Source organism: Microcebus murinus, chromosome 1 (genome assembly GCF_040939455.1).
Source record: "Microcebus murinus isolate Inina chromosome 1, M.murinus_Inina_mat1.0, whole genome shotgun sequence".
NCBI classification, from domain to species: Eukaryota; Metazoa; Chordata; class Mammalia; order Primates; family Cheirogaleidae; genus Microcebus; species Microcebus murinus.
This window is the reverse complement of record NC_134104.1, coordinates 129,976,342-129,991,209: the sequence shown is the minus strand read 5'-3', so window position 1 is coordinate 129,991,209 and position 14,868 is coordinate 129,976,342.

The window sequence follows — 14,868 nt, the reverse complement described above, 5'->3', positions numbered from 1 at the left end:
TTTCTGGAAAAAGAAACCAAGAATGTAGCTTCCAGATGTATTTTGTGTCACCATGCTCCTGGAAGAGATGTTACACATTCCAAGGTATAATTTGGCTATTGATAAAACAACCTGTACCACTATGTCCTGTTTAGTATTGCATTTCAAACTTGGCATCATCTGGAAATTCTAGAGGGCTACCGGATTCCAAACTTTATTGGATTATAGTTAGGGTAATTCCATAATATTTTGTCCAAATAAAAAACTTTTATAAGTGCAAGAGGCAATATTAATAATTATTCCTGGACACCAGACTTAAACTGGGACTTTCTGAGGCAAACTAGGGTATAAGGTCTGGAACTAAACTATGTTAATCCTATAGCCTTTATCCCCATATGGCTACAGAGTAGTACCAGTTGGATACCAAACAATATTTCCTTCCTAAAACCAGTTAATTTCCTGATTTTCCCATCTGTATATCGTATCATAATTCTTCTAGCCTTCTAGTCTAGCAGAATCAATTTTATTTTCTTGTTCTTTCTTTACCTGTAATAGCCATTAAATCATTAAGCACTTTACACTATTTCTTCCCCCACAATATCTCTTACATTCACATGAGATCTTTATTCTCAGCATCTTAGTCTAGGTTCAGCAGTAAATGGACACCAAACCAAATATCATTCTGATAATCTTTAAAATAATTTTCCTGAATATATGTCTAGGTAGTAAGTAGCATAGACATTTTCTATTGCTCTTTAGAAAAATATATATCTTGGCTAAATGCTTAATTCTTCATATTTTGTCCCTCCCCAACATACCCTATTCTCATTACTATCGTAGTATCTTTTTCCTGCTGAACCCCTTTTTCATGATGCCTTTCAAGCTGAGGCACAATCTGGTGGCAAGAGCACAGACACTGGCATAATTCACCACTTACTTGATGTGTAGTCCAAAGAAATTTACTTCCTTTTGCCTTATTTCTTCATTTATTATCAGGGTTTCTCAACCTAAGAGCTATTGACATTTTGGTACAGATAATTCTTTGTTGTGGGAAGCTTCCCTGTGCCTGATAGGATGTTTAATTTTGTCTGTGGCTTCTACCTCCCAGATGTCTATAGTACCCCTCCAGTTGTGACAATCAAAAAGTAATAGAGGCACATTCCAGTATGTGGTGCACAGAGGCTATATCACATTACGTCCTTATTTCATGTTTTTTGAATTGTTTTCCTGTCCAAGGGAAAATAAGAATTAAGAATAATCTGGAATATATGGGGTTTATTCATCTAATATTTTATGGTCTCAACTTGGCTCTGGATTTGTTAATTACATAAATATTGGCCATGGTTTTAGATTTCCAAAACCATAAGCATGGCTTTATACATAGAACATGAAATAATTTATTCATAAGCAAATAAAGAGGAAAGAGAAACTTTACTATAAAGAGAATGTGTCACTTTGTTAGGTTGGGGCAAATAAACCAGTTCAGTAAAATGATTATAATTCCAAAGGAGCAGGAGCAAATTAAAAGTCCTGAGATTGGAATATTTTGTCTGCGAGAGTCATGTTTTGTTCAGTAAATCCATTAAGAACTGGAGTGGTTTGAAAACTTTGTTTCAGTCTTATTATTAAAAGAGGAGTGGTAAACAAAGGAAAATAAAATAAAAAGTTAAAGACTGAATTAGGCAGAGAAGAAGAGAGATTTTCTTAAAAGAGTCCTTACAATTTTAACAGCAGGCCAGATATAAATAAAATAAGAAATTGAATGTATTCAAAAAGAGATAAAGAAGGGAAATTTTAAATATTACTAGTGTCCAAAGTAAAAAAACAGAAGAAGATAGCCATATTTTCATAGAGAAGCCTGATATGACATCACCCAAAGTAGCCAGGTCCAGAATTCTACTAAGAAGGAATGTTTTAATATAGTAATAGTAATTAGGGAAATAACTCTTAAAGATTTGGACAGTAAAATCAATGGTTTCAGAAATTCTGGATGGATTTGAAAAGAAAGCATGAAAGATTATTATAAAATACTCAAAAACCTACAGGAAGATTTTCTTCATTACCTGTGCAGGTAACAACAGTATTTTCTATGTCACAAGGGAATGTGCCTAAAAAACTTATGGAATCATGACCTTAAGAGAAATTGCAATGAAAATGATGCATCACTGCTGAGAAGAGAGGCAGGGCAATGACAGAGCTGGTCCAAGCATGAGTTGGATATTGATCTGATGGCAAAGTACCTTTCTCTGGGTAGAATTATATAACTTGATGAGGTGATATTGAACAAGATTTAGGTGAAAAATAGACGTCTTTGGTAGGTTCAAACTTTCTCACTATAGAAGGATACATTGAATCTGTCGATTACTTTGGGTAGTACAGATATTTTTACAATGTATGCTTTGGTAGAAAAGTGGGTTAGAAAGGTGAATTTCTAATCAAAAATTAAGGGAAAAGAAAAAAATAATATACAGAAATCCATAAAACAGCGCTGAGTTTACATGCGGTAGAAAAGAAAATGGTCCATTGTTTTCCCCAGAGCTCCATAGTCTTTTTCTCTTCTTTTCTTTTCTTTTTTTTTTTAGTTCAAAAAATGTATGGGATACAAGTGTTTTTTGTTAGTGCTTTCAGTGTTCCCATCACCAAAATATTAAACAATTAGAAATTCAATGAGTCTTGTTGAAAGAACCGAAGAGTAACAACGAAAAATAAAATCATAGATATATCCTATTATTGATGGCAAAGATACATTATAAAAAGATTGAGCATTTCTTATCTCCAGAATGATAATGTCTTGAGCAGAGTTATTGGTCCTCATTAGTCCTCTGGAGCAGGGGTACCTGACCTATGGTGAGTTGTATAATTATTTCATTATATATTACAATGTAATAATAATAGAAATAAAATGCGTAATAAATGTAATGTGTTTGAATCATCCTGAAACCATCCTCCCCTTGGTCTGTGGAAAAAATGCCTTCCATGAAAATGGTTCCTGGTGCCAAAAAGTTGGGGACCATTGTTCTAAACTAATAAGTTTCATCAACCTCAACAGTAGCTATAATTCAGGCACCTGCAGAAAATGATTCTCCAGTTGAAACAAGTATCAGATTGAGGGAGAAAACATTCATAGGAGACAGATTTTACCAATTTTATGGATTCCAAAGCACAAGTGATGGAAGCTACCTGTGGAGCCCAAAAGTGAATATATCTACTCACCAGAGTAGAGCAGGTGTCATCTGCACTAGAATGTTTATAGCAGCACAAAGCACAATTTCAAAGACGTGGAAACGACCTAAGTGTCCTTCAACACATGAGTGGATTCATAAAATGTGGTGTAAGTATAGCACGGAGTTCTACTCAGCCATAAAAAAACAATGGTGATCTAGAACCTCTTATATTATCCTGGATAGAACTGGAACCCATTCTACTCAGTGAAGTATCACAAGAATGGGAAAATGAGCACCAGATGTACTCACCATCAAATTGGTATTAACTGATCAACACTTAAGTGCACATATAGTAATAACATTTATTGGGTGTCGGGCATATGGGCAGGGGGAGGAAGGAGAGGTATATGCACACCAATGGGTGCAGTGAGCGTCATCTGGGGAATGGACCCACTGAAGCTCTGACTCGGGTGGGGCAAAGGCAATATGCATAGCCTAAATATTTGTACCCCCATAATATGCTGAAAAGAAAAAAATAAAAAATAAAAATAAATAGAAATCTACATTTTAAAGCAAAAAACAAAAATCCTAATTCCCATATTACGGTACAGACCATGTCTAGGGAAAAAATGCTCATCAGTGGTTTAAAGCTTTCTAGGTGATTAATATATACTGCCAAAATTTAGAATCATTGTGGCAGAGGCCATGCCATTTGTGACTAGTTTGAGGTCACTCTCATGCAGCTCTGAATGCCAGAAAATATGAGCCACAGTGAATTGGCATTTAAGGGATTTTGTATATAAAGGATGGAAAAGAAAGAGACTTATTTTACAGTTTAGTGATTGAAATAAATTTGTAGGCTTCTTAAGAAGATGGTGAAGTCTTAAATACTACTCCCTAAAAGAGAGGAGGTAGTTTAAATAGGATGCCTCCTTCCCCAATACAAGGTGACAAAATTATTCTGTCACTGAGCAATCTCCCAGTTGAGTTTAAATTCACAAGTCATGAATTCCAGAAAACTGGCATATTCCAGCACCCAGGGCTGAAAGCAAGATTTTCTCCATTTACCCTTATGTACCTAAAAAGTTATATTATGCACATTTCCAGTTTATTTTCCTCTAGAACTAGTATTCTAGCATCATAAATGGTGCTAGATTACATTAACTTTGACCAATCTTAAAATTCAGATAAATGGAAACACAAAGTACATACTCTTGTATCCTCATGAAATATTCTTCCCAAATCTTTCTTCTCCTTCCAGTAATTCTAGTACACATACATTTGAGGAATTGAAGTTATCTCACTCTCACTTTTATTCTTCTTCTTCAGTCTTTTTTTCTCTCTCTTCTTCATTTCAGATTATTTCTACTGACCTGTCTTTAAACTCACTGATCTTTTATTTCACAGTGCTTATTCTCCTGTTAAATTATTGCATTTAAAAATTTTATGTTATATTTTTCATATCACATTTTTCATATATTTTTTATATTTTTCTCTTTTATTTTTGCAGTTTCCATTTCTTTAATGAGATTTCCAATCTGTTCACCCATTCTTTCCATCTCTTCTTATCAATTCTTCAGCATATTCATAATAATTATTTTAAAGTTCTTTTCAGCTATTTACAATATCTTCATATAAGACTACTATAGTATCTATATTAATCTATGTGAGTGTGATTTTATTCTAATTTACTTGCTACTTTTCATCTTTTGCAACTTTGTATTGTATAGTGGTCAATGGTCACCCTTTGTAGAATAGTAGAGATTGAGAAATATTGCTATTTTTTGCTTAATTATTATTTTCTGAGAGTGGAAGCTCTGTTGGCTTAAGTGAAGAGATGGTGGCAAGAGTCTGTGACTAAGCCAGTGCTAAGAAAATTGAGTCCACCCACCCACCCCTTGTGCTATTGCTGCTTTCACTACCATAACTTCTCCTACCATCCTGCAGGGGCTAGTCTTTTTTAAGTATTTGGGCCTTAAGCCAAAAATGGCTGGGCTGAGGTTAAGTGATTTGTGTCAATGATTGTAGGCACTGGGAGAGTGTGCAAGACTATCCACGTTCTTCCTGCTTTCCAGTACCACTTTCATTTTATTTTTCTCATTAAAAAAAAAATGGAGAAAAGGAGAGACAGCAAGCTTTGTTATACTGAGCACATTATTATTTTCTTTGGAGGGTTTTCCAGATTCTGATCCACCTCACCTGCTCTGACTGTTGCCAGTGGCTCAGCTGCCTTCTCAACTTTAAGGTTTTAGGTCTTTTGAATACTACACTTAGAGTAGAAATCCTTTGAGGATCTGTTTTAATGCTAGAGGGAAAAAAATAACCTTGTGGATTCACTAAGAGATGGTATGAATATCTGACATGATTATCACCTTATAGAAGGTTTCTCAACCTTAGCATTAGTCTATTGCTATTTTAGGCAGATAATTTTTTCCATGGTGGTAACATGGGAACCGGGAGGAGTCCTATGCATTGTCGGATCTTTAGCAGCATTCCTGGGCTCCGCCCATCAGAGGCCAGGAGCAACCCTTCCCCACCATTTTGTAAATCAAAAATGTTTCCAACATTGCTGTGAAAAATCTTAGTATATAATTGCCCAGTTCCTTTCTGAGCAAACTGTATTTTATATTCTTTACACATGACTTGGCAACAAGTATAATGTATACATGATTGTGTTAGTCAAAATAAAGAGAAAAGAATTTTAGCTCATTTCTCTGCCTGGTTTTAATTTTAAGTGGGTTATGGCTTTTAAAAAAAAATTTTAAGAAAAGGAAACAAATTTCAAAATTTCATCAAAGATACCTCAGCTTTAAACTAGTAATTCACAATGATTTCCTCACACCAGGCCACAGGACAGAGTTAGAAAACACTACAGTGTTTCCACCCAAACAAATACCCGAGTGCCCTGAAAGCTCTCACAGCAAGTCTGCACCACCTGGCAAGGGAGGCAGGCTGAGGTCATACCATGCAGCATATGTGTGCAAGCCTGTAGTCACAGGATGGTCCCAATGACCAGAAGGAGGAGAAGAGCCTTGGCCAAAGGTGTCCCAAATGTCCATCTTGTCCCTGGCATGGAATTTGGTTTTTAGATGCCAAGACTCATAGAGGATGGATTCCTTTAGTTTGGAATCCATCTGCCACCCTTCACTATCTCCAATTTTTTATTATAAGGACAGATTTATATTGTAGCATTATTGGTTTTCATTCCAACATTGGGCTAAGCAATCTGGTATGAAAACAAGGTCACCCTGACTATTGCTAGAGGCAGCTTTCATTTATGGCAGGATAAAAAAATAAAATAAAGCACAGATTCTACAACTTAAATACGGAGAGGCGCTAGCTAAATCCTGCAAGTACTTGAGGAAGTCACATTTTTTTTCTGCTTCTTGAAAACAAATTTCATAGAAAAGAGAACAAATAGCATTCTTTGGCAAATTCCACTTGGCTCCTAAGATATTAGCTCACATTTTGTTCATACTTAGCTTTTATCTTTTGCCTAATTTAGTGGAGGTTTTTTTTGACTGTTGTTAGTGTACTTGGGGCTTCTTATCTGTGAGTCAGTTAAGCTCTAGTCACTGCCAAAAGAGAACTCTTAATATCCAATCACTATCAATGGTTGATTCACGTCAATAAATGTTTCAAATGTTTAATCCTGAAGAGGTACTTCAAAAGTAATTTCAACCATACAGTTGGTTTCAGTTGGGATAAAAAGACTTTTAAACTCTCAGGTATAAAGTAACATTGGAAAATGAATGTGATTTAATATGATTATTTGTACTTGGAGTGGAGGGAGGAATGTTTTTATGCTGACTTCTAGTATACACATGTGCTAGCTGAAAATCATAAAAAGTGAAATTGAGAGCTGTTACAGAAAGTGAAAATTGTTGGAGAGGACTTGACTCAGTAGTAATAATGTAGTAATGTTGTCAGCTGTAGGTAATTATGCTGATGGTCCTCTCTGTTTTATATTACAGAACTCCAAGGTTTAGAAGAGTTCTAGGAAACTTGTACAGATTCCCATGACCATGTTTATTCCAAATCAGCATATACTCTATCTTCCTCTCTCCAGGATCCATCGAAAGAACAATCTCACAACTGTGTACTGTTCCTATCTCTTCCCACCTATTCAAAGACCTCATGCCAACAATTACCTGTTTTCTGTACTGCATAATCAATTTTCCCTCGTCTACTGAGTGATTCCCATCAACATATAAAAATTGCTACTATATAATCTCACATTAGAATAAACAGAATTACTTAAAAAAATTTTGACCCCATTTCCCAGCTAGGTACCAGTTCTTATACTCCTTTGTTGCTAAACTCCATGAAAGTGTTATCTATAACCATTCTCTCCAATTTTTCACCTTCCCTTCTCTCCTAAACCTTCACCAATCACTGTACTGAAACTGCTGTTTGAGGGTCACTAATGGCTTCCAATGTTCAATGCTCAGTCCTCATTTTAACTTATCAGCAACATTTCACAATTTCCTTAATACATAGCCATTACTTGCCTCCAGAATAGCATATGCTCTCTGTTTTCATTCAATGTCACTGGTCTCTGAGCCTAGTGTCTGAGGTAGATGATAATAATAGCTTTAATTATTCACCTCTTCCACGTGCACTTCTTGCCAAAAAAATCTTTACAATGCCCTCCCACTGTGAGTATAGTTTATTTCCCAATTGCATGAATCTGGGTTAAACTGTGTGACTTGCTTTGGCCAGTGAGACATTAGCAACTGTTTCAAAGCAGAGGCTTCAATTGCCATGGAAAGACATGCTTGTGTTTGCCTTTGGGTTTCAGAAGGATGCTTACTAGGTGGAAGAAAGCTGCTACAGATAAGCTGCCCCTGATCAGCCTTGCCTAAAACAAGGGTTAAACTGTGTGACTTGCTTTGGCCAGTGAGACATTAGCAACTGTTTCAAAGCAGAGGCTTCAATTGCCATGGAAAGACATGCTTGTGTTTGCCTTTGGGTTTCAGAAGGATGCTTACTAGGTGGAAGAAAGCTGCTACAGATAAGCTGCCCCTGATCAGCCTTGCCTAAAACAAAGCTTCCAGCCTGCCTGGCTACACATAAGAGCCCAGTTTAGAACAGCTAATTCTCAGCCAACCCACAAACTCATAAGCAATGTAATAGATATAAACATTATACATTTTTAAGTTTAATCTGAATTAGCAACATTCTTCACCACTTTCTCAAGTCTAGACCATCAACAAAACAATAAATCAAGGCTTATCTATAACATTTGCTGATATCTGATATCTGTAGAATAAATGCTATCACCTTGGCTATTCTCAAATACTCCCACCATGGCTGATTTCGAGCTACTGAGACGTTATCATACAGTGTGGGCAAGAACTGGCTTGGTTGAACAAAACCATGGTTTTGCTGAACAAATGACTTGCAAATTTCTGAAAATTTACAGTTGGCTCTCCAAAGCCAGTGTGAGCTGTCTGGAGCACACCAACATAGGTACGAGTACACACGTGCTGGCCTATCCTTGGGGCTCATTCCGTTCACCTTGGAAGGGAGGAGCAGACATCCAGAAATGTTTCTTGCCTTCCTTGACCTCCATTCTATAAGCCTTCTCTTTCAGCGTTTTCAAAAAGAGCATGACAAAATAGGAAAAAAAATATATTTTAAATATTTTGGAATTTAGTAAATGAATTAGTATTTTTTAAAAATTATGTTGTAGTTTTTATTTCAAGGTTGATATTAATTGCCCTAAATTTTCAAAAAGCTTCTCTATAACATATCATTTGAGAACCAAAATGGGTCCAAAAGTTCATTTTATCCTTCCTCTAGTCTCCAAGTAGTGCTTCGTTAAAGAAACAAATAGAGATGTGGGCCACTAATCTTCCTTTGCAACTTAACATTTTCCACATTATCTCCATGTATTTTTTAAAGTCAGTGTATTTTTTTTTTCAATTTTATAAAGAAAAACAGCATTAAAAAGTTCAAATGGAAGTTTCTGCTGCATGGCTTCCCAAGGGAGTGCCTCTCAGATGTGATAATAGTAGCATAATGAAAGGCTCCTTTTCCATTCCATTATTTCAGGGTTCAGGTCTCCATTTTTCCTTCCATAACATCAATGGAAATGACACAATAGAAGTATCTGCTATATCAGACGTTGTCATAGGCATTATATTGACCCTGACGCTCCTTCGCAGAACACACACTAAATGGAACCATTATGGTTATTCTCAAAATGGATTGTCAATGTAATTGTCATTGTATGAAAGTGTTATGAGCATTTACTGCTTCTCTGCTTTGACAGCAGATACTTTTCAAGCATGAATATCTTGGCAATTAAAATCACAAACATAATCATAGCAACAAGAGCCCTGTCTTCAACTCTCATTTTGAAAAAAAACATTGCTAGTTTTCCCTCCATTTAAGTGGAATAAAATAGCTCCACATTCTAGATTTGGTATTGACGTGAATTGAATAACGTAATTAATCAGGATCTTTAGTCACATAATTATCTTTCATCCAAGGAAATAATTTTATGCATCAGTTTACATTTATTGAATTAAATAATTCAAAAACAGTTATCATAAAGAACAGTTCCATGGCACTTTAGGAGCAAATCATTCAGATTTGTATAGACTAATTGAGAAAGAGACATACACATGGAAACACAGATAAATACCACCCACTCTGCCATTCAACAACCTTAAGAAAAACTCCAGGTAGTACTTTTATTAATATTTCCCTTACTGCTTTTGTAGTATATTGTGCCAAAAGAACAGCCTGACATATTTAGGCCAAATTTTAATTGCATTATAATTGCCTCTGTGCCAGGAGTTTTTAGTCTGATTTGAGTCAAAATAGCTGAATCATAAATCTTGCCCATCTAGACCCTAAAAAGAGCCCAAGAATTGACTCTTGAACAGAGTAGGACTACAATGTCATAATCTATTTTCTGCTCAAGCATCGCTGGACATTTAGCATTCATTTGATGAAAATTGTACATTCTCACCAACTTAACCCTTTGCACTCGGATGTCGAGTGTGGATAATGTCGAGTGGATAATGAGAAAAAAGCAAGCGAGTGCAAAGGGTTAAAGATCATTGCAAGAGAAAAGCCAAGGAAAAACCATGACTGAAGGGGTGGGGAAAGTGGAGAGTAGAAGGTATGACATATACACAGTTGAGACAGTCTCGACAATTAATTTATATAGAAAGCCAATCAGATAGGCTTTCAGAGAACTAAGGGTATAAACACCTATCTGATTGCATCTATTGAAGTGAGAAACTCTTTAAAACTGACTCCATCCAAAAGAAAGGAAGATACACTTTAAAAGCACTCTTCTGAAATCCAGAGCTAGAAATCAATAGTCACCCAAATAGGATGGGTAGGCTTTTACCTAGGCATCAAGTTGAAACTCAGCTCCTTCCTTGATCTCAAGGCTTGATAGACCAAATAATGCCAATTAGCATCAAGGGTTAGATGCCACTTTGCTTCATCTCTTTCTTAATGTAATATACCAGCAAGGAGTTACAGTGGGTCTAAGGCAAGCATATTTTCAGGCTATGGAATTGCTCTCAAAGAACATTGAACTGTACAATTTTCTACTCAGGAGCCAAAAATAAGATCAGCAAAAGAAGCCTAGATAATGGGTTACCATGTACCCATAATTTTGTTTCCATATAATAAGTAAATAATATTTGCTGCTTAGATTTTATAGGGGAAAGGTTTGTATAATGTGGTTTTGCAAATTTTCACACTGTTGTCTAATTCCAAGTCTAGATGTTTCTAGCAAATTATAAAATTAGATAAAGTTTTAAAATTTCCCATTATGATAATATGAATATAAGAAGCTTCTCTAAATTCTATTCCTATGCAAAATTTGGACCAAAATCTGCATTCTTGCTACTAAAATGTTTTTCAAGCATAATATGTTTCCAAACTTCTGTGGAAATGATACATAGGGAAGGGTTTGGAGCAAACCTCCTTTATCCCTTGCCACTCTACCCCCAAGATACCTTCTTTTCAGGGGTCTGTGGAAAAGAGTTATGTAACAGCCTTTTGAATCTGTTGCTACTAATCTTACTTCACCTCCTCTATTCTTATGTGAAGGGGATACTTTGCCAGGTGATGGCAGCACTCTCAGAGGTGAGAACTTCCCACCTGTTCTGAGGTGAGACAAAATAGATTAGAGTCAGTATATTACAAGTAAGATTTCAGGTTTGAATCCCAGCTCTGACACTAGCTAGTTTTGCAAGCTTCTGTTAATTTTCTGTATACTCCTTGCTTTCATTTCCTCATCTGTAAAATGGATATGATAATTATCTCACTCACAGGATTGCTATGATGCCAAAATAATACATTAAAAAATAATTACAACACTGGTATGTAGCAATTATTCAACAGGTGCTATCTATTATATATGTGTAATTAAATAATAAGTAAAGCTACTATAATCGATACAAATGAAGTTATTTTGAATATTAGCTAAATTTTGGATCACCCAAGAAACACTTTTACTAGTTAGTTTGCCAACAGTCCTCAATATATGTACATGGCAAAGCAAACAAACAAATAAATAAAAACATATTATTATTTACAAGTATAATCCATTACAAAGAGAAGAATTGAAAAAAGTATATTCTAATACTTTATTTCTCAGACTTTCCTGGAGCCTAGACAGACCCACTGAATCAGTCTTCAGGTCTAATAGTTAATATATATAAAGCACTTAGAAATTGTTAGCTGTTATATCAAGTTGTAGGTATGGTTCATCTGATTTCTTGTGTTTAGCACTACACTTTAGACTTCAGACATTCTTTGCAGCATAGCCTGCACATGGGGAGGACATGAGGAGGAGTTTGAAAAAAAAAAAAAAAAAAGCTTGCCCAGCTCTCACCATAGAGATACTTATTTGGTAATTTGAAAGAAAAGGCAAGAATCTCTATTAAAAACAAACAAACAGCCCTCAAAGTGATTTTGATATGTAGACAAACTTGAAAATCAGTAACTAGGCATCAGAAACCCATTTTATGAGGACCAATGAGGTGGTAGGTTTCATAGACTCAAAAGATATTGGAGGAAGGAAAAAGTTTGGATTGTCTTTGGGCATTTTTAGTGGTAAAACCTTTCCTCCAAAATAAGTCCTAAGCAGGTGAACAACAGATATAAATACCTAAACACACAGCCACTCTGGTGGATTTCATTGTGGTTGGGCCCCCAAGCACCTCCATGGAGCAGTGAAGATTCCCGGTATATAATTTGGAAATCTTCATTTTAGATGTAAACTAAAATAAAATATTAAGTCCACCCCAGCTGACTGAATGGACACTTTCTTGAGCCAAGGACACACCAGAAATACCTTAACTCTGAGTTGCTGGTCATGCAAAAGAGGATCAGAAATGCCTCATCATGCCCCCCTCCCTTCTTAAAGTTATCCTTTGTAACTGGTTAACAGGCCCAAAGCTATACAAGACAAAGCTTAAAGCACACCTGCAGGTCCCAATTTACATAACAAATAACTTGAGTCTGGGTATAGGGCCAAGGGCTTGTATAGGGTCTCTGATTAACAGACTTCCTTAACTTAAAACACTTCAGTCCTTTAGACAAAGCTTCATTTCTTTAATCAATTACAAATCAAAGAGTCTTTAAATCCACCCATAATCTATAAACCCCTACCCCCTGTGAGATAGCCCACCTTTTCAGGCCAAACCAATGTATGCCTTCTATATATAGATTTATGGCTTTATGTGTAATTCCTATCTCCCTGAAATGTATAAAACCAAACTGTAAACCAAGTGCAAGTCCACTTGCTCAAGGGTTTTTGGGCATGGCTGTGGTCCATGGTCCTCAAAATTGGCCCAGAATAAGCCTCTTTAAATTATTTTACAGAAATTTGGCTTCTTTTCCGTTGACATAGAGATGAAGAAACTGAGGCCCAGAGCATTCAAGTCATTTTTTAGAGTTAACAGCTGATTGGCTCCTGAACAATGATTAGAATTTTTTCTTTACACAATCCTGCTTAGTTTTAAAATCTGGGAGTGGTCTACATGACACCTAGACGGTTAAAAAATAAAAGTCAACTGAATCAATTATTTGTTATGGTAAAACAAAAAATAAAGATGTGTTATATTTACAAGTGCTTCTCTTTTTTCTTCTCCATTATTTTTCTACCTTTTTCTTCTCTCTTAGAAAAACAACTAATATTCCCTAATTCTTTATGTAAGGTCATTTTAACACATATTTAATTCAGAAAGTAAAGATTAAACAGTGAGCAATGATGTAAAGATTCTCTAGTGAGAAATAAAGCTTAGGCATCTTCTTCCTACCACCTAATACACTATAAACTTACACAGTCACAGTGAAATCTCACTCTAAAGCCAAGGAATCTGTAGTAGGTGCTGTCACATTACAGCAATGATCAGATAAGTGCCATAAAGGATCTCAACATTAAGACGTGCAAAGCAGCAATGTACAAGCGAGAAAAGCACTTTAATATTAGAAGATGGAGAGGGTTTATGAAGCAGAATGTTGGCTAGTAGAATGATTATGTTTTCAAGAGACACTTTTAAAACATCTCTTGCTCATTGTAAAAGTAAATAAATGAACAGGAAATATATAAAATATCAAAAATCAGCAATCCCAGAAACTCAGCTATAAATCCTCAGATGAGAAAATATGCCCAAGCAGAGCATAAACCCCATGAAAGCAGTAAGTCTAGGAATGGGGAATAGAAATGAGGACACGTAGTATATTGAATCATATAAGATAATGACTAAAAACTAGATTTAAGAAGGCTGTAGAAAAATCCTTAAAGCTATGAGGCCAGTATATGGCTGCCATTAAAAAGAGAAGTGAGAATAAAAGCAAATACTGGGACAGGATATGTCAACTCAAAGAAAGAAAACACAAAAACAAATCAAACCAGGCATTGTCCTTTAGGGTATTTTATTTTCCTTTTCCTACACTGGCCTTGCCTAAAGTACTTGCAATGTTTAAAAATGGGAAGCACTGAAAGAGACTTGATGGGTTGTAAAAAAGTGACTCTAGGGCTCTGTTATGGATACATATATTTGAGAAGACACTTCAGAAGTCTCTGACCTCATTCAGTTACTGATATATACATATGGATGGAAGGAGAAAGAGAGAGAGTGTGTGTGTGAGAAAGGTGAGTAATAGATAGATACACTGACCAGAGCCAAATTTAGGCTCGGAGGCAGATTCAGTGGGACATAAAGAGAACAATCATCTTCGGAATCAGACACGGTTTTTGAGTGTGAAGCTTTCTTTTCTAAAAAAAAAAAAAAATAATAATGAATCAAATCATAATGAATTCTTGCTTGAAATCATTCCATGTTTCAATGAGTTCCCATTTTCCACAAGAAGAAGTCCACAACCTGGTTCTTGAACAAAAGGCTGTCATTAATCTGGGCTCCTCATGTACTCTATGCAGAAGAGTTCATGTTTTAAAAAAAGTTTTGAAGTTAAATATAGCAAAAAAATTTAAAAATTAAAAAAAATCACCCTTAGAACAATCACATTTTAAAAGTCACAATGAGTATGAAGTAAAAATATCTATCTTAAGGCCACTAAGCCCTTTCTCACAGAATCTCTTTCTTATAAAGACACTGATCTACATAAATAAATTCATGAGCTTCCTTTCCAGTTAACAAAAAATGAAATTATAATATGCATGATTATATATTATTAAATATGTCTTCCAATTATTAACACATATTACTAATATATTATAATA